This window comes from Pelophylax lessonae, assembly GCF_965119305.1.
Source record: "Pelophylax lessonae genome assembly, chromosome: 2".
Lineage (NCBI taxonomy): Eukaryota > Metazoa > Chordata > Amphibia > Anura > Ranidae > Pelophylax > Pelophylax lessonae.
Window position 1 is genome coordinate 598323446 of NC_138769.1, and position 20934 is coordinate 598344379.

Below are 20934 nucleotides of genomic sequence, written 5' to 3' on the forward strand. Positions count from 1 at the left end.
GCCGAAGTCGGTACACAGTCTGGCAGCAAGGTACAAAGGCATAAGGCAAGGCAGGGTCAAACACAGGCTGAGGTCACAAGGCAGGCAGGAATCCAAGGAGAGTCAAAAGGCAAGCCGGGTCGGTGTAACGGGAAATCCACAAGCAGGTCAGGGCACAGGTAAACAGGAACACAAGCTGAAAGACCACTCAGCAATGTGCTCCTGTCACCGCCTGGTATAAATAGGCCGTTTGGCGCCAATTGCGTGCGCACGTTGCGTACGCACGTTCGCGCGTCCGCGCATTGGCGTGTTCGCGCATTGGCGCATGCGCATTCGCACATTGCTTCCCGTGTGCCTGGGCACGCGCACTGAGCGTCTCTTACATTGCCCCCCCCCAATGGGCGGCCTCCGGATGCCCATCTGCAACATCTTCTCAGGATGAAGCTGAAAAAAGGTTTGAATTAGATCCGTAGCATGGAGGTTGGCTTCTGGTTCCCAAGAATTTTCTTCCGGGCCATAGCCCTTCCATTTAATTAGGTACTGGACAGTACCTCCTCTTTTCCTACAGTCTAATATTGCTTCAACCTCGTATTCTTCGTTGCCATCAATAGTTTCAGGCGGAGGTGGATCCGACTCTCGGTCAGGAAATGGATTGGGTCTGGTAGGCTTCAGTAGGGACACATGGAAAACAGGATGAATTCTGTATGTTTCCGGGAGTGAAAGTTCATAGGCAGCAGGATTGATTTGTCTCTTAATAGAGAATGGACCGATATATCTAGGCCCCAGTTTCTTAGACGGACATGACATTTTTAGATTGATAGAGGATAACCAAACCTTGTCTCCCGGTCTGAGGTTTAGATCTCCCCTCCTCTTCCTATCAAAAAATTTTTTGTTGTCTTGCTGTGCTCTGACAATGGCATCTTGCAATAATTTGTTGTTGGTTTGCAAAAATGTAGCTTTTTCCTGGACTGCGGGAACCAAGGAATCAGGTATTACGTCAGGCATAAAGGCTGGGAAGTACCCATAGTTTGCAAAAAACGGGGCTTGACCCGTGGCTGAATGCACTGCGTTATTATATGCAAACTCTGCTAGGGGTAAAAGTGATGCCCAGTCGTCTTGTGAGAAAGATGAAAAACACCAGAGGTACTGCTCCAGGGTCTGGTTTGTACGCTCCGTTTGCCCGTTTGTTTGCGGGTGATAAGCTGAGGAAAAGTACGTGTCAATTTTTAATGTTTTGCAAAGGCCTCTCCAGAACCTCGAAGTAAATTGCACCCCTCGGTCTGAAGTGATATTACTAGGAACCCCGTGGAGCCGAACCACTTCCTTGATGAAGGTTTGGGCAGTTTCCATTGCTGAGGGAGTTCCCAACATAGGGATAAAGTGGGCCATCTTTGTTAGTCTGTCGACCACCACAAAGATGGTCGTGAATCCTTCAGAAGGAGGGAGCTCAACGATAAAGTCCATGTTTATCATTTCCCAAGGCCTCTTGGGAATGGGCAAAGGTCTTAGCAAACCCCAGGCTTTGGCCTTGTCATTCTTGTTCCGGATGCAGATTGTACAGGTGCTAACATAATTACGGCAGTCGGACCTCAGACCAGGCCACCAAAAGGACCGTTGTACCAGGTCAACCGTTTTAGATATCCCAAAGTGCCCTGCCAAGGGGTGATCATGGCACAGGCCGAGGATCTTGGCACGTAGACCTGGAGGTACAAACACTTTTTGGTTATAGAAAAACAGACCTTCTTTTTCCTGAAGGCACATACCTGATGGTAAAACATCCCTTGTGGATGCCTGCTTCAGCTGCGTTAACAGATCCGCTTGCAAAAGTAGAAAACTTTGGGATGGCAGGATTGTGTCTACTGGGTGACACTCTTCGTCCTCTGGGTACATGCGGGAAAGTGCATCAGGTTTGCCATTCTTGGAGCCTGGCCTGTAGGTGATATGGAAGGTAAAACGAGAAAAGAACAGTGCCCACCTGGCTTGACGTGGTTTCAGTCTCTTAGCTGTTCGGAGGTACTCCAGATTTTTGTGGTCGGTAAAGATCAGGATAGGGTGAGATGCTCCTTCTAATAGGTAGCGCCATTCCTCCAAGGCCGCCTTGATGGCCAGTAATTCCCGGTCTCCAACATCGTAGTTCCTTTCTGCTGGGCTGAGTTTCCTGGAAAAGAAGGCAACAGGATGAAGAAGAGATTTCGTGCCTGAACGCTGTGACAGGATGGCACCTATGGCATTTTCTGAAGCATCCACCTCGAGAACATAGGGCAGAGCGGGATTTGGGTGTCGTAAGATAGGTGCAGTAGTGAATAGAATCTTCAACTGGTCAAACGCAGCTTGTGCTGCCGGTGTCCATTGGAAACGGGTGCCTTGCCTTGTTAGCTGGGTGACTGGAAGCATAATGGCGGAGAAGTTCTTGATAAACTTGCGGTAAAAATTAGCGAAGCCAATGAACCTTTGTGTGCTCTTCCTGTCTGTGGGAGTGGGCCATTCGAGGATCGATTTGACCTTTTGGGGGTCCATGGAGATCCCAGAAGTGGAAATGACGAGTCCCAAGAATTGGATTGATTCCTTTTCGAACTCGCATTTCTCAGCCTTTGCGTATAATCCATGGTCTCTTAGGCGGCCGAGAACCTTCTTGACATGTTCACGGTGCATTTCAATGGAACCTGAAAAGATAAGAATATCGTCAAGGTAGACAATCATAAACAAATCAAGGAAGTCTCTGAAAATATTGTTCACGAAATGCTGAAAAGTAGCTGGAGCATTGCACAATCCAAAGGGCATGACAAGGTACTCGAAGTGGCCGAATCTTGTGCGAAAGGCGGTCTTCCACTCGTCGCCCTCACGGATCCGTACTAGGTTGTATGCTCCACGTAGGTCAAGTTTTGTGAATACCGTGGCTGCCCTGAAACGTTGGAAAAGTTCAGGAACTAAGGGCAGGGGGTATCTGTTTTTGACAGTAACCTTGTTCAACTCCCGATAATCAACACAGGGGCATAGAGAATGATCCTTCTTTTCAACGAAGAAAATACCAGCCCCTGCGGGGGACGTAGAGGGCCGGATGAAGCCTTTTTTCAGGTTTTCGTCGATGTAAAGGCGTAATGCCTCAAGTTCTAGTTCAGAGAGGGGGAAGATACGCCCAAACGGTATCTCAGCACCTGGTAAAAGTTCAATTGGGCAGTCATACGACCGGTGAGGTGGTAGGATGTCTGCTTTCTGTTTATCAAAGACTTCCAAGAACTCATGGTAAGCTGCAGGCACAAGTTGGGATGCAGAGGGATCAGGTTGCAGGCCCAAAAGTGATGCAGGTTTCCCTGGACTGGGCTGGAAGCAGTTTTGTTGACAATAGGTGGATGGAAATGCCACTTCTCCTGACTTCCAGTTTATCTGAGGATTGTGTGCTTGTAGCCATGGGATACCGAGAATGATAGGGAACAGAGGAGATGGGATAATATCCAAGCACAAGTATTCTCGGTGGCCTTTATTAGAGATAGCCAGTAATGGGCAGGTTTCTTGGGTTATAGGCCCGGACTTGAGATGGGATCCGTCAGCTAGATGGATAGATAACTGACGGGTTTTCGCTTGCAGAGGGATCTGATGACGCTGAGCAAAGTCACTGTCCATGAAGCAGCTGCAAGCGCCGGAGTCAATAATGACTGGGACTTGGATGGTCTTTCCGAGAATCTGTAGTGAGAGAGGTAGAGTAATGTGAGTGGACAGATTCTTCCCAGAACTGTTTGCAAGGTAAGAAGGAAAAGCAAACTGAGACTTACTAGGCCGCACCGGGCAGGTCTGAAGGTAATGTCCGGCTTCCCCACAATAGAGGCATAAGTTGTTTCGGCGTCTTCGCAATCTCTCCTCAGTGGTTAGTGGAGAACGTAAAAGTCCGAGTTGCATGGGCTCCACACTGGAGGTTGTGGGGAAAGCGACAGGTGGACGAAAAGCCGGAGGTGACGGCACTTGAGGCAACATCCAGGTAGGTCTGGAACTTCCAGCTCTTTCCACTCTCCGCTCCCTGAGCCTGCGGTCAAGCTGGATAGTAAGACTAATTAGGTCATCAAGAGAATCAGGCGTACCCACTCTGGCAAGTTCATCCTTAAGGCCCTCTGATAGGCCGAGACGGAATTGATGCCGTAAGGCTGCATCATTCCAGCCTGTATCGGAAGCCCATCTGCGGAATTCGGCGACATAGTCCTCAGCAGGGCGGCGGCCTTGTTGTAATGTATGTAGGGTTGCTTCGGCTGTAACAGATCGCTGGGGGTCGTCATAAAGCTGCGCCATCGCTTCGAAAAATGATGAGATGGTGTTCAAGGCTATATCATTTTGTTCCAGGAGACGGTGGGCCCAGGATTGCGGCTCTCCAAGAAGTAGAGAGATTACGAACCCCACCTTGGTGGATTCAAGTGAGAAAGTCCGTGGCTGCAGGGCAAAGTATAGCTCACAAGAATTCCTGAAAGCCCGGAATTTGTGTCGGTCACCCGAAAATCGTTCTGGAGCAGGTACCCGAGGTTCCGGTGGTGGCAAAACCACTGAAGGTGTGGATAGAGCCCGTTCGGGCATGGAGGTCCCAGGTGCCGGGGTTGCCGGGGTAGAAGCCATGGATTGGATGCGACCCTCTAATTGGAAGTAACCCTCTTGCAAGGATTTGACTGCTTGGGTAAGCGAAGCAAGTTGCTGGCATACTGTCTCTAGAGGTGAAGCCCCTCTCTCGGTCTCCGACATATGGCTGAGTGGTACTATCACGTACCTGGTGGAGACCAAACTGTAGAGGGGGCTTCTCTTGCACCTCCTGTCCAACACCCCTGATAGAGATGACAGACGGTGTAGGACACAGAGTGGCACGAGGGCCGGTATAGCAGGTGATGTCTTGGCAGAAGACTGATGGCTGTGGATCACCGGATGAACACCTGAAACTGGAACTCGGTGATGCTGGATGAGAAGGCAGGAGCGAAATCGGAACACAAGCCAAGGGGTTGTCAACAGCCGGACAGCACGGGTACAGGAACGTGAGGCAGAAGCGGAGTCAGGATACAAGCCGAAGTCGGTACACAGTCTGGCAGCAAGGTACAAAGGCATAAGGCAAGGCAGGGTCAAACACAGGCTGAGGTCACAAGGCAAGCAGGAATCCAAGGAGAGTCAAAAGGCAAGCCGGGTCGGTGTAACGGGAAATCCACAAGCAGGTCAGGGCACAGGTAAACAGGAACACAAGCTGAAAGACCACTCAGCAATGTGCTCCTGTCACCGCCTGGTATAAATAGGCCGTTTGGCGCCAATTGCGTGCGCACGTTGCGTACGCACGTTCGCGCGTCCGCGCATTGGCGTGTTCGCGCATTGGCGCATGCGCATTCGCACATTGCTTCCCGTGTGCCTGGGCACGCGCACTGAGCGTCTCTTACAGTCTGTGTAGTGCAGTGTTTTACACTGCATTACATAACATTTAGTGCTGTATACAGTGCTGTACAACCCCCCCTTTTTTTTTTTTCGGTTGCTGCGTGTTATCTTTAAGCGGCAGTCCTCAAGTTAAAGTGCACCAAACACTATTTTCCATTGAATAAAGTGCATCCAATTACACATTTCCCCATCTCTATTACATTTTGGTAATATGCTCCCCTCCCCCATCCTGTCTGGGAGGCAGACATTCCAGTGCCACTGTGAGGGAGCCAGCAGTGTCTGCGTCCACAGGCAAAGGTGGACGTAGTCCGTCCTCAGTCAGGGCATAATTTCCCCAGTTTAGTGATGTTGCCCATGCTATCCAGCCAAAGCATGCATAGGATATGGTGGCCTGGCTTACTAAACCATCCTCCTCATCCACCATCACCCAATCAGAGACTAATGCGCAGTTCACACACAGCTGCCAGAGTGGCTTATTCAGCCTACATGTCCACAGCTACTCCTGCCATAGCCCCAACATCATGCATGGAGGAGTCAGCTGAGTTATTTGAACACAGCATCAGCCACAACCTCCTTGACGATGCATAGGCATTACTTGGTTCAGATGTTGGTTCTGACTTTGAGGTTGAGGAAGGTAGGAACATTAATCTACAGAGAGGTGAGAACACTGATAAACAACAAATTGGCAGTCATGTTCCCCCAGCCACAGCATATTGCCAAGTTGACTCCAGTAATGATGAGAATTTTTTCAGTATCAATAATTTACTGCTCATTTAAAAAATTATCTGCTTTAAAAAAATGTTTTGCATTGATACATGTCTTCCAGGGCAGTACCCGGAACCCCGTATCCTTTGTATGCCCAATTACCTTGCATATAGGCCTTTAAAATGGGCACTTTTTCCAGTTCAGGTCCCATAGGCTTTATTGGGGTTTGTCATTAGGCCCATCTCTAGTTGTATAATGTTAAATAGGGATGGAGGCGCACTACTTACCCAATTTGTTGTTTTCTGGAGAACCTTTTGTTCAAGAAAAAAAAGGAGTAATTTCTGCGTGGAACAAACTATTGGAATATGCAGTGAAATAGGTAGAACAGGTAGAGCATGTAGATATAATAATCCATAGCAGCCAGGGCTGTTTTAGGAGATTGGTGGGACCAGGGCAAATATCTCATGGGGGCACCTGATTTCTTTAAAATGACAACCAGACAGCCCACCCCCCCCCCCCAACAGTCTTAGATTGTTAGGTTACAGCAGCCCAATGATCTTACTGTTCAGAGACAGTGTCAGTGACCTGGAATCTTGTTTTGGGGACTGATGGTGGTCCCCCGCTACTCTGGTAGACCCAGGGCAACTGCCTAATGTTTTTATGGTTAAAGCAGCCCTGGTAGCAGCCAATACAATAAATGCAGTTAAAACTGTGATATATGAAATTTTGTTTAAATTGTGAGTTAAAAAACCAAAAAGAAACTTCAAGAGCAGCACTAAACCTACCTCTATTAGACATTAGAGTGCTTCCTAATAAAATAGTGCTTAAATATTCAAAGCACACAAAGAAAAGTGACATAAATACCCATAAATAAACAATATGACAATTTATAGTTATATTTATAACATGTGTTAGAAATTACTTTGCAAATAATAATAAAAGTCCAGATAAGTGTACATAGACAAGGACGCAATAGTCGAGCTTTTTATATGTATTCCCACCTGAGTTTTTTTTTTTTTTTTAAATAAAGAAGATCTTTTACGTACTTCACTATTGAGTTGTATATTTCCTTTTTGCGGTAATATCCGGATCCGGTGGTGTTCTATCCAGCTTTGTCAAGGATGTCATTGAATGTGGATTAACCTAAGTGGTTCTGACCATTTAAATTTTATGGTCTGCAGGATCTGGTAAGAGTAGTGACACGTGGTGGTGGAAGCACCTTGCTGACTGAGTATAGGGCACACAAAACAAACACATGAAAAGATGTCTATATACACTTATTTGGACTTTTATAATTGCACAGTAATTTCTTACACATGTTATATAACTTATAATTGTCATTAAATGAGTATTTATGTCAATTTTCTTTGTGTGCCCTATACTCAGTCAGCAAGGTGCTTTCACCACCATGTGTCACTACTCTTACCAGATCCTGCGGACCATAAAAAAAAGCACTATTTTTATTAGGAGGCACTTTTATTTGTCTAATAGAGGTGGGTTTAGAGCTGCTCTTGAAGTTTCTTTTTGGTTTTGGTTTGGTCCTACAAATTAGTTTTGTTTTATAGTTCGCACCTAATGCAGATTATTTTGTATTTAGTGTAAAATTGTTGTGGGTTAATGCATTTCCTATTCTGCTCTTTTCATTATCTAAGACAATGACCTTTACCTTGCATCAGCATTCTAGAATTTGTCCAATATAATAGCTCATTATTGTACATTTCAACCTCAGCAATCAAATGTATTGGTATAAAGAGCAGAAAGGATTTACTTGGATCTTTTTTTTTTTTTTTATAGTCATTTGTGTCAAATTCATTTACACAGGGAAATGCCTTGTTATAACACAAGGATGCTTAAAGAATGAAATCAGTAACATAAAGAATTTACAACCCCTGGGCAATTTTCTGCATAAAAAAACACAAATGAATGACTTTCATGAAAAGACTTCCATTTGTACAGGTACAGGGTGTTTGTGTAAAGCTCCTGATTGCATAGACAGGGGCCAGTGAGTGTAGTACACATTGGTCACATCTGTACAAGAAAGAGAGACAGATGGGATGAGAAGAGGATCATCCATCATTTCACAACTCCCCAGGGATAAAGACTGAGCACAAGCAGAGTAAACTGCTCATTCACACACAACACAACAGCTAGCTTACTAGCTACATGAAGGGGACAATGCATGGGTGCTTGGGTCCAAGAGTAAATTATTATTACTTTTAAATTAAATATTTAAAATGCTTTAGTTGAAATAAGCCTTTTTTTCCTTGCTTGTTTTTCTGCTTAATATTTATATTCCAGTTAAGTAGTAATTCGCTGTGAGATTTACTCCTACATTTTTTTATAAACACAATAGTCATTATCGTAGGGCTCATTCACACAATTTTTTGGCAAATTGTTAAAGTGGTTGTAAACCCTTCAATATACCCAGTGAAGGGGTTATCCCCAGAAAATAAACAAATCCTCCTACATAAGCAGTGTCTGGCTATCTGCAGTCTTCTCTTCACTACATCAATTCAAAGTCCTGAATTTATAAGCTTGTCTGAGAGTTCAGAAAAAAGGGGGCCAAGAGCTGAAATTACACTCTGTAGAGCTCAGCGAGGAGAGCTCTGAGAGCTGATTGGAGAGAAGAGACTTGCCCCCCCTTCACACAGCACACAGGAACAGAGCTGAGGCTGCCATTCTGCTGGAGGTCCCATCCCTGTCATCATATCTCTCTTGGTGTCAGGAACATTTGTCAGAAGTGATTCATGCTGATAGCAGAGGAACAAAGCTTTACAATCTTGAAATCAGAAATTTAAGTTTTGTTATGCTGTAGGGAAAATGTAGAAGTGTTAATTGTGCCTAAGCAGTACAGAGAAAGATTAACTTTTGTCTTAAATTTCTCCTGACTTTCTGGTACGTGACGTGAGTGTGCCTAGGCACGTCTGTGTCTACAACCTTATAATTGTATATCTGTAGTGTGAGAACCAAAGCACTGCTACCTCTTACCACTAGCCTTAAGAGATTTGGAGTGAGATTTGGCGATGACACTACTGTGCTGCTCATTGTTTTTCTCCTTCTGACCACACAGTGTCTTCTGTAAAAGAGCGATGTAAAGGGTTCAAAGCAAAACTCCATTTATATTTATGTAGTGGCTTGTAGCCTAGGCTCTTACTCAAGCTAATAGAGATATACAACAATCAGCCATACTTTTATGACCACCGACCAGTTAAGTAAATAATATTACCTATTTACCCAAACCATGCACTTTTCTAAATAAAAAGTACATTCAGTGTATGATTCTTTCTCTCCAGAATCTAATTATATGAGATATGTAAAACATGCTAGTGCTCCAAAATGCTTGTGTTGTGGCAAATGCAGTACCAAAGCCTCTGCTAACTCAAGGACTATCATTGGTATTACACAAGATTTATATACTGTAGTGCTAACACAGCACAGTGTTTTACAAAATAAAGGGAGAGCGTACAGTTAAATAAAATTTGGGACAAGAGGTTTAGGGGGCCTCTGCTTTTGAGAGATTACAATCATGTACATAAATGTGCTACAACTGTTATATTGTGTTTCAAATTGTACCAAATTCTTAGGCAGGCCATACTTGTTTTGTTTCTCGGCCGGTTCAGCGGGAATCGTCCAAGATTTGAACCGTGTATGGGCAGGCTGAATGTACCAGGTTGATCGATCGATGAACTTGGGTATAACCAACATGCCAGATTTTATCTGAGATTATCACTTAGCCATTAATCACTGTCAACTTCCCCTGCCCACCCCCCCACCCAGCCGGGAGAAGACGATGGCCATGCAGGAGAGATTCCCGCATCAACATTGTCTGTGTTGATGGGGGAATTGAGCGAATTTCTTTCCTGCAACCCATGCTTGCAGGAAAAAACATTTCTCCATATTTTGCCGGCCTTAATCATTGATATTCACAATAAATTCTTCAGATGATGGGAGTTTTATAAGCAGAGATGAATTTGGAACATTTGGCCTGGAAGGCAAATACAACTTCACTATTCCAATCAGTTATTGGGCAGACCAGAGATGACAGCAAGCATGGTGTCTGCTTCACTCCTGGGTGCCTATGGCCCACCTAATTTATCAAAGAGGTCATGACCCAGGGAGCAGATGCCCCCCCCCCTCAACACCAATCTGCCCCTATAGATGGACATCCAAACTATACTGGTCTGGTTTTGCTTGCAGCTGCTTTGGCCAACTGAGGTAATTGAAAAAGATACCTTAAAAGTGCAATTTCCTTTTGGCTGGTTCTAACATCTATTTACAACTAATTTATAGTTTCAATGATTTTTATTGAAGTTTAAACAGAACAATTTCAAAGGGGAAACATTTCTTTGCTTTTCCAAGATGTAATATTTAGGAATGTTGTTATACCATGTAAGGTGTCCTTGGTTAGTGGTATCAATCTATGTTCTGAAGTATTATAGGAAAGAAGGTTAGACCAGGCTTCAAGAGATGCTTTAATGCATGGGTGGTTTATATAGGTAGGATTCATGTTTAGAGAGTTGAGGAGCAAGGGTGTCTTGAGGTGAAAGAGGTTTAAAAAGCAGTGGTTCCATTGTGGTTCAAATTTTTTCCTTAGTGGGATGCCACCAAAAGTAGAGTTCGTCCAAAAGGGTAGCTTGGTGGTAATAACGGATATAGGGAAGGCTCGCACATCCATTAGTTGAGGGACGTATTAATAAGTGGGTGGCACATGTGGGTCTTTTGGACTCCCATATATATTGGTTAAATATTTTTTGGATATCACTAAGGAATTTGGAGGATAGAGGTTTGGGGAGGTTTCTAAAAAGGTAGAGCAGTTTGGGTAAAATAAACATTTTCAGAACTGCAATACGGCCTATTTTGGATAAACCGGTTGATCTGAAGGATAATAGATCTTTAGCAAGGATTGTAAGAGGGGTTTGAAGTTATAATCAAAAAGCTGCTTAGTGTTGGGGGTTAAGTTGATTCCTAAATATGGAATTGAATGATCTGCCCATATGAAGGGGAAATTCTCAGTGAAGTTCTGTTGGGTCTGAAGAGGCGTGTGGAGGTTTAGGATCAGTGATTTAGTTTCAGTTAATTTGTAGTAGGAGACTTTAGCATATTGGGTTGGGACGGAGCGTATGGTGGTGAGAGACTGGATTGGATTGGTAATCATTAATATTATGTTGTCTGCAAACAGACTGATTTTGTGTTCAGTGTCTTTAAAAGGGATACCTGAAATTAAGGAATTTTCTCTAATTTTTGTCTCTAATGGTTTTACGAGAAGTGCAAAAATAATGAGGGTGAGGGGGCATCCTTGACGTGTACCATTGGCAATGTCAAAGGGTTTCGACATTGCACCATCTGATTGGACTACTTTTGCTGAGGGGGAGGAGAAGAGGGAAAGAATGGCCTTTTGGAGCCAGTCCATAATACCAAACTTCTGTAAAACTGCTTGTAGAAATCCTCAGTGCACACGGACAAACGCCTTCTCTGCGTCTAAGGATAGAAGCAGAGAAGGCGTTTTTTTAGATTCTAAGCTATGTATGAGAGAGAGTAATCTTCTAGTGGCATCAGGTGCTTGGCATCCAGGTATAAATCCTACCTGATCAGGGTGTATCAGCGAAGGAAGGAATGGGCTTTAGACTTTGAGCTATCACTTTAGCGTAGATTTTCATATCAGTGTTTATAAGAGATATAGGTCTGTAGTTTTTTACATGTTCTGTGTCTTTACTTGGCTTGGGTATGGTCGTTATCACTGATTGTAACATCTCTTTAGGAATGGAGCCAGATATTGCAAGAAAACCGAAGAGTTTGGCTTGGTGGGGGGGAGAGAATGGTGGCAAATTGTTTGTAATTCTCATTAACGTAACCATCTCCTCCTGGGGCTTGTTTTGATGGTAGAGTTTTGATAATTTTTTCTATTTCTGTTGATGAGAATGGGTGGGATAAAGTTTGAATTTGGGCCTGGATAATGTGGGAAGTTGTATGGAATGAGGGAAGGTTTGTATTGATTAAGGCATGGGTTGGTGGGTGGACATGTCATCTTTCAGATTGTAGAGGGACTGATAGTAGTCGCTGAATGCATTGGCGATGTCCACAGGGTTGCTTACAAGTGATTTGGTAAGCGGATGGTATATATGGGTTATTTTGGTTTCAAGATGCCGTTGTTTGATAGACTTTGCTAATAAAAAAATAAAAAAATAATTTTTGATACATAAAGAATATACGCATTGGATGACATATGGTTTTCTCCATCTCCTTTATACATCTCTGTTTGCATAAGTAGTTGATGCTTTCTTGGGGCTGTCATCAGCTGACCCCATATGTGGTTCCCTTTTTTTCCCTCCATCGGGGATGCCCGCCACAGGTAAGCCCCTAGGGGTACATCAACCCTTTCCAACTGGGGCATTACGTGGAAACATTCCTCTTCCTCATACTATTGGGGGAGGCAATTCCGCGCTCGACTGTGTCGGGGTGTTTTGCTCCTTATTTTTTATATTTATTTTTCTTATTTATTTTTTCTTTATTTTTTTTGTTATACTGGAGCCGCATTATAGGAAAACTTTTCCTCTTATTAACAGAAGTAAGCGAAAGAAGTATATAGTTATCCCTGTTTGGAACAGTTGAGGAAATCTTTCCCACTTACCAGAAGTGGGGGTGTACCTTAATTTTTACTACAAGTGAGGCCATATATATGGAACATTAACAAGCCTCCACTATTTCTCCTTGGGGTTGAGTAAAAAGACCAAATGTATATTACAGGTAGGATATAAGATTCAAAACCAGATTTTAAGGAGGTCATATATTTCAGGTTGGTCACAAAATGGACCCTTGAGAACTTTTTCGGCTCTTGCATCTATATGGTGGAGGGAAGTGGTCCACACACAGGGAAAACCTGGAGAGATATCAATACTGGGTATGCATCAGATTTGGGACGAAGTTTGGAGACAATCTTCTGCTTTGAAGCATGTAATTTTTTGCTTATTGATGAATGTAATACATAATTTGAATGTGTGCATTGATTATTGTTATGCTTTTCAGGAGTGGAGTATGCAACCCCTGAGGAAGATTGTCAATATAACTATCTATCTATCGAAACACGTTTGAAGTATACACCACTCCAATTCATTTTTGTTTCTACATGAGACAATCTGTGTTCTTGATCTTGTACTGCTTGAGAAATTGGGGTTTTAGTTGTTGAAAGATCCATGTGCAGAGATTTCCTTAGAGAGAGAAGCATATTCTTTATAGTTGATCTGAAGCTGGAAAGGCTTCTATGTCAGCCTGAGTGTTAGGTGCAGGTATAGGGAGAGAGAGAGATCTGCTGGAGCTGACAGGCAGGGGAGAGGAATGTCTATCTAAGGTCTATACCTTACAGGGTTTTCGTGTAGAAGGCGAGAGAGGAGGAGAAGACTCACCCAGATCTCCTTCATAGGGAGACTGTGGTCCTGCTGGAATGGTTCTTCTATGCAGTGAGCGCCGCCACCATCAGCGCCATCAGCACCATCTTGGCCAGGTGATTTTTGGCGGGTAGAAATTTTTCACTTTTTGCAGCTTGGCTGGAGATTTCCTGCGCCAAAGCATGTTGCCCAGAGGTGGAGGAAGCTGTGCCAGATTGGTAGGTGAGCAAAAGACATTTAGGTCGGGTTGTTGCCGCTATTAAAGCTGGAGAAAATCAAGAGCTTTAGAAGATGGCGGCCATCAGCTCCGCCGGCCAGACACACACCCCCCCCCCCCCCCCCTCAACAAGTAGTTTATATGGTTTTGCAAGAGAGTGGATTGAGGCTTTCTCTTCCAAATGACGATGTGTAGTCATGATAAAAGGGCTTCCCAGGCCAAGGAGAAGTATTATCTTCTCATTGAGTGACACTGCTTATTGTGTACATGGGTTATCACTTATTAGAAAGCAAGTTCCATAATGTCATGGTGGAGTTAGATACTAGGATAGGGATATTTCTCATCTTGTAGCAAACTGACATTTCCCTTAGCTGTGTAGAGTGATCTAAATGTTTCTACACAGTCTTTGTTGTGATTCCTGCGCAGGGGCAATCTGCAGTTGTAAAGTCCATGCTGTCACAACTGGTGTCTGCAATCAACAATTCTCAGTGCTAAGGTTGGTGGTAGGCATGTAGTAAGATTGACCAGCTGCCTGGGAACCTGGTCATTACAATTTTATGAATGCCTCCATTGTGTATGAGGAGGTAATGTACTACATATATTTCAACATATGTCACTTTGAGCATATACTGTAATCCATTGCCATGCAGGGATTTGTTACATTAATATGTAGGTTATGTTTCATAGGTCTAGTATTGTCACTTATTGCTCCCTGAGTGTTCCCCTGCAGAGTCAGAGGAGATTCAGTTGCACTCTCCACAGGGAAAGTCTCTCCCATGTCTGCATTGTTCTAAGACTTAAATTGCTGTTTGTGCGCTATGAACTCCAGAATCCACCCAGGACAGTGATGGTATTCAGAGAGCAAGTAAAGGATAAAGGTCATATACTGGAGTGTATGTCCTGTCTACTGCTCAGGTTCATGAACTCTTACCCCTTGAACTGGGACATACAAGACCAATGCTGGGCTACACATACAATGAGGCATATGTTAACCATTTGTCCTTCGACCCGGGTTAGGCCTCATCACCCTGGTAACCAACCTAGAAGACACTTAGGTATATGGCATCTTGACATTGGTGACCAAGATACTCTACTGTGAGATCTCCCGGATTTCAAGGAAGCCCCCCCCCCTTGTTTTTGCCATCAATAGATTTCATAGTCTTTAAAAGGGTCTATCTTCAGGTCAAGAATGTTTCAGTACAATCCAGGTCTTTCTGGCCACTGACAGCGGCACTGTGAGCCTTGTAATTTGTTCCAGTGCAAAAGGAATGTGAGTAGATGTTAGTGTATGGGGAAAAGGCAATATATCACAGTTTTTAGGACTGCAAAGCTATGCTGGGTTTATTACACAACTTTAAACTGTCCCTATTTAAGACCAAGATGCCTCTGTACAACTTTGTTTCACAGCTGTCAGTTTTTTTTTAAATAAATTCTGATATATAGATCTCTACAATTAACTTAGCTGCCAACTTTGGCAAAGTTTATCTTGAAAATAATATAGTTACCCTTTTTCAAATACAAATGTAAATTAAAAATATACACATGAATGGAGTGAACCAGTCAAAAGATTTTATTTTTAATTTCTAACTTTTTTCAGAGATAGTATGAAATTCAATTTTGTCATAAATATTTTTTTTAACAAGTACCAGTGTTATAAGTAGACTTTTTCTGTTAATCAATGTGAATTATTTAGAGTATTTGTATAGCACTGACATATCACACAGAGATATGGGGCATTCACATAAGTTCCTGCTTCCCAAAGGAGCTAACAATCTAATGTACCTTCCAAACTCATACAATCGGTATCAATTTGAGAGAAAGCCGATTGTCTCATGAGTAAGAAAACTGACAATCTGCCTTTTTATCTAAAATGGCAAAAGCACAACTGAGGCTGTAAAAGGCATTAGCAGGGAAATTAAAGCCTGGACCGAATATCGGCTGGTATCAACCGGTTAAACAGAAACCAGCTGATACTCAGCCCATGTGTATAGCAGCCTGTCCCACAGTAGCAGGCTGAATTTCCAGCTTTTATTGAAGAAGCATGCCAGAAAAACATCTGCCAATTGGCATCTGATCAGCGCTCTCAGCCAATGGATGTGAGAGCTGACCAGCATGTTCTGGCGGCGCGGGGTGTTAGAACACAATAGCTCAGCGGAGAAATTGTTGTACTAACATCGCACAGTTAGTACAGCAAGCTCCACCCAAGCTCTTCAGTTTTTTTTTTTTTTTCGTTTAGCCTGCTGGGTTGAACAAAAAAAAACTGGTAGTGTGTACAGTATCAGGCTTTAGGATGTATGTTCTAACTTGGCCAAAATTCACCTATTGGTTTTATTGAATTTTGCAAAACGTTGATCCTTTTGCAATTTGTAGCCCCTAATTTAAAGTAGTGATCGACTGATATCAGTTTTTCATTTTGGCCAATGCATATTGGCATCGGCTGATATTGGCCGATATTTTTGTACATTAAAAAAAAAAAATTGTATTTATTTTTTATTTTGACAGGTACTTTTGTGGAGGGATCTGGGGGGGGGGGGGGGGGGGGGTCCCTCCTCTGCACATAAAAGCATTCAAAACGCCAAGTTTGGCTGTTTTAAATGCTGACATTTTTTTTAATCTGGCGCCAGACAGTACCTGGTGGTGATGTCACTCATGACATCACTTCCGGGTTTTTGTATGGAGACTCGATCAGAGCCAAATGCGGCTTTGATCGGGTCTTTGGTGGCAATGCAGGCTGGTTGCCCGGGTCTCCTGGTGGGATGGGAGACCCGGACGAGCCGCGGAAGGCAGCGGGAGGGGGGGCGTCCCCTCCTGCTCCTTGTAATGACAGCCGAGCGGCTTCTCAGCCGCATTGGTTGTCATTACAAGACAGCCGACCGCCAGATATGGACGCCGGTACCAGGGTGATGCCTCTAGCTGCAGGCATCACTCCGGTACAAGCACATTACCAAAATATTGGCAATATCGGTAACCTCTGGGGCCGATTCCGACATATCGGGAAAAGTGCATATCGGCCCTCGATATATCGGCTTTGCCGATAATCGGTTGATCCCTAATTTAAAGACATCACTGTGACAGCCACATGTCATTGATTTTTACACAGCAGCAAGCTGGGGGAGTGGTTAGAGTCCGATATAAAGGGCTTCGCTATTGATGCAACAAAGTCGATACTTTCATATCAGTAATTAGGGCTGTTCAGAGTTTTTGGGCTGACCATATACTGGAGGCTGAATTAAATAAATTTAACAGATTCATCTATCCATGCTATACAGAGCGGATAGACAAATCCCCCTGCTGGCAGTGGTTGTTGCTACCTGGGCAGTAGCTGCATCGGATTGGATGGCTCCTCTGTTCTGCCGCCAATTTTATGCCCAGCCCCTTAGATTTTTTGATTTGTACACTGTAGGCTGCAGGTTTTAGCGAAAAAAGGAGTGGGTTTGAAGTTGGAGAAATTAAGGTACCATATTTTATATGTTTGGGTTGTAAAAAGGTTCACTTTAAAGAGATCATGTTACTAACATAAGAAAAGTTCAGGTAAAAGCATAGAAAAATCTATTATTTTGAATGCTCATTTGCAGCACTTTGCCTTGCCATTCTTTGAAAGTTTTTTAACTTGCAATGTTTCTTAGCTTGCTAGAAAATTTGACTTATGTGAGTGTCTTATTGCTGTCTGTGCTGTCCCAGCTCTTCTGATCCTCACCTCCTTGCATAACCTTTTATGTAGCAGTGGGGAGAGGAGCGAGGGGACATTTAGAATGTCACTTTAGTGCTGAGGCTACTGACATCACATCCAGCATTGTGGCACCCAGCATCAGTCTCAAGGCTTTCGGATGTCTAAACAGAGGAACCTTTTACGGGTATATAACATGTCTAAAATATGTTAAATGCACATATAATCTTATGGTAAGATTGTTGATAAAATGAACAGTCTGACTTCTTAGAGAACACAGAGTAGAATGGTTCTTAAAGCCGGAAACTGTCAGTACTTTCCAGCAACCAATTGGTTTTTCAAGAATGACATTTCAAAGTCATTGGGAAAAAAAAAGAAGAAAGGATGTCCTTGTCTGAAAAATATGTTGTGTCTCTGACATTATGAAGAATCTCAGATTCTGCAGTATGTTCATAATGAGTTGATGATCAAATTTGTCATGGATATATTAGCTATGAAGATGTTGTCTGCTTTGAGGGATTTGGAAGGTATGTTGGCCAAGAAGGTGAAATGTGAAATAGTAGCTAAATAACGTGTACTTCCTGCATTTCAAGAAGGTGCATCTGGGATCTACCCAGTACAGGATAAGTAACAGTCAATCAATATTACAATGAAACCATGACGCTTACAAGCAGTCTCTTTCCTGGTGGGAAACACAGTGATCTGTTGTCTCCTTACATAAACATAAAATGTTGTGCAATTGTTAACCAAGGAAATTGAAATTATTTGCAAGAGTCCTTGTCTATCAGCTAGACCTAAATTCATGTGTTCTTCCATCCTCCACAATTGTTCTTCTTCATGATATTACATTTTAAATACTATAAAGCAGTGGCCGCTGGTGCTCAAAATTGTTGGGGGGGCGCAAACAGAAAAGTGTAATAGGCATTGCTTTGCGGCAAAAAACGCTGTAAAAAAATTGCGTGCCTTTGAGGTCACAAAAGTGTGAAAGAGGCCTTCAGTAATTAAGGTATAGCGTGCCCCCTTTCAATGCACAAAGACCAGCGTGCCCCCTTTCAATGCACAATGACCAGCGTGCCCCTTTCAATGCACAGTGACCAGCGTGCCCCCTTTCAATGCACAGGGAGCTGCGTGCCCCCTTTCAATGCACAGGGACCTGCGTGCCCCCTTTCAATGCACAGAGACCAGCGTGCCCCCTTTCAGTGCACAGAGACCAGCGTGCCCCCTTTCTATGCACAGAGACCAGCGTGCCCCCTTTCAATGCACAGATGCCAGCGTGCCCCCTTTCAATGCACAGATGCCAGCGTGCCCCCTTTCAATGCAGAGATATCAGTGTTCCCCCTTTCAATGCAGAGATACCAGCGTGCCCCCATTCAATGCAGAGATGCCAGCGTGCCCCCTTTCAATGCAGAGATGCCAGCGTGCCCCCTTTCAATGCAGAGACGCCAGCGTGCCCCCTTTCAATGCAGAGATGCCAGCGTGCCCCTTTTCAATGCAGAGATACCAGCGTGCCCCCTTTCAATGCAGAGATACCAGCATGCCCCCATTCAATGCAGAGATGCAGGCATGCCCCCTTTCAATGCAGAGATGCCAGCGTGCCCCCTTTCAATGCAGAGTGAACAGCGTGCCCCCTTTCAATGCAGAGTGAACAGCGTGCCCCCTTTCAATGCAGAGATACCCTTTCAATGCAGAGATACCAGCGTGCCCCCTTTCAATGCAGAGATGCAGAGTGAATAGCGTGCCCCCTTTCAATGCAGAGTGAACAGCGTGCCCCCTTTCAATGCAGAGTTAACAGCGTGCCAAGCCCCCCATCCCGAGACCAGTGCACTTACCTGTAGCGGTGGCTTCTCTTCAGTCCCCCGGCGTCTCCTCGAGTCCTCCTGCTAATGGCATGGGGTTTGCCTTTCGGCCAATCAGGAAGTGCGTATTGGACCCGTTTCCTGATTGGCCAGGAGGAGGATCCGGGTGACAATAGATAATTTTCATTCGCTATTGTCACACAATGGGTGGGCTCGGGGCGCACTGCTCTGTGCCCCGGGTCCACCCTTTGCTGAAGCCTATTAGAGCCTCTGGCTCTAATCAGGTGACTAAAAAAAAAGCCCCATTGAACTCCATGTATCCGGCGCCCCGCATGTAGATTAGGGGGTCGGACGCATGGATAGGGGGGGGACGGTGCCCCTGCGCCCCCAACACACCGGCCGCCACTGCTATAAAGGTATTAATTATAGTGACCCTGTTAAAGGGTCAACAATGTTACAAAGTTACCTTTCCATCAGCTTGTTTGCTAAATTTTCACTCCTCCTGGTGTCAATCTGATTTGACTCTTTGGGCCGATTGAAAATCAGGTTTGCCTACTGCCTGCTGTGGTTCCTTCTGCTGATCCCTTGTCACTACAGGACACATATCACAGCATCCACACATCTGGTGTGGAAATTAATTTAGAAAGTCTGCTACACAGTGAAATTTTAGGAAACCGGTTGACATACAGGTAAATAAAATGCTGATTTACTCTTAGGTTAACTTTGTAACTTTGTTGACCACCTGACAGGGCCATTTAACTACCAAATGTTTTTCATTGGCTCTTTACAGGGAATTATAGCTATTTCTTTATGTTATAGTCCATGGTCCACACTGTACATTTTTTGGCTTACTCATCCATAGCTCCCAACTTTAGAACTTGAGAATGAGGGACATTTCAGGTAGACAGTGACTGGTGGCATGCGTAGTGTGTCCAGGCACAAAGTGGGTGTGGTTTAAAGGTAGGTATGGTTAAATTATGATGGCTGGGAGGGGAAAATTCTGCACCCCCCTGGGCACCCCAGGAAGAGTTGTAATGCAGTGCATGCACCAAAAGGTGGCAAACATTGGGTTTGGCCAAACTTTTAAGGCGGAGTTTTACTCGTTTTTACGTTTATTCAAAGTCAGCAGCTACAAAAAGTGTAGCTGCTGACTTTTAATAAACACACACTCACCTGTCCCATGATTCAGCGATGCGGCCGTCCGAAGCCTCGCACCACTCTCTTGCCTCTCCTCAGTGGACGGGCAATCTCCTGGGACCTGTGATGTGTCCCAGAAGATTTCAGAGAGTGGGGGGGGGGAACTTTCGCTCAAGTCTCCTAGGCAGCTCAAGCAGAGGTGGGAGCGGGTACCTGTCAAAACTAGGTACCCATTGCCCCCCCCCCCCCATAAAAAATATGACATGCCAAATGTGGCATGTAAGGGGGTGAGGAGTGCTTAACCTCCTTAGCGGTATTCCCGAGTGTGGCTCAGGGTTAAATTTCAGTGCAATTAGCGGTAACCCCGAGCCACACTCGGGGTACCGCCAGCAGCATCGCTGGATCCTGAAAGAGGGGTTACTTACCTTATCCCCCACGCTGTTTTTTGCTGCAGTCCATTTGGGATCTCTGCGAGCGCTGAGCTGTTTCACCTGCTAGCTCCCTAGCCCATTCCATCCCATTGAGCACTCTCACAGTTGTTGCAATATGTTGTATTTAACATACAACTACAAGCCACATCTCCACATGGTACTCTTTCTACACCAGCCTTTTTCAACCAGGATGCCCAGGCAATCAGGGGTGCCTTGAGGTTTCTTCAGGGGT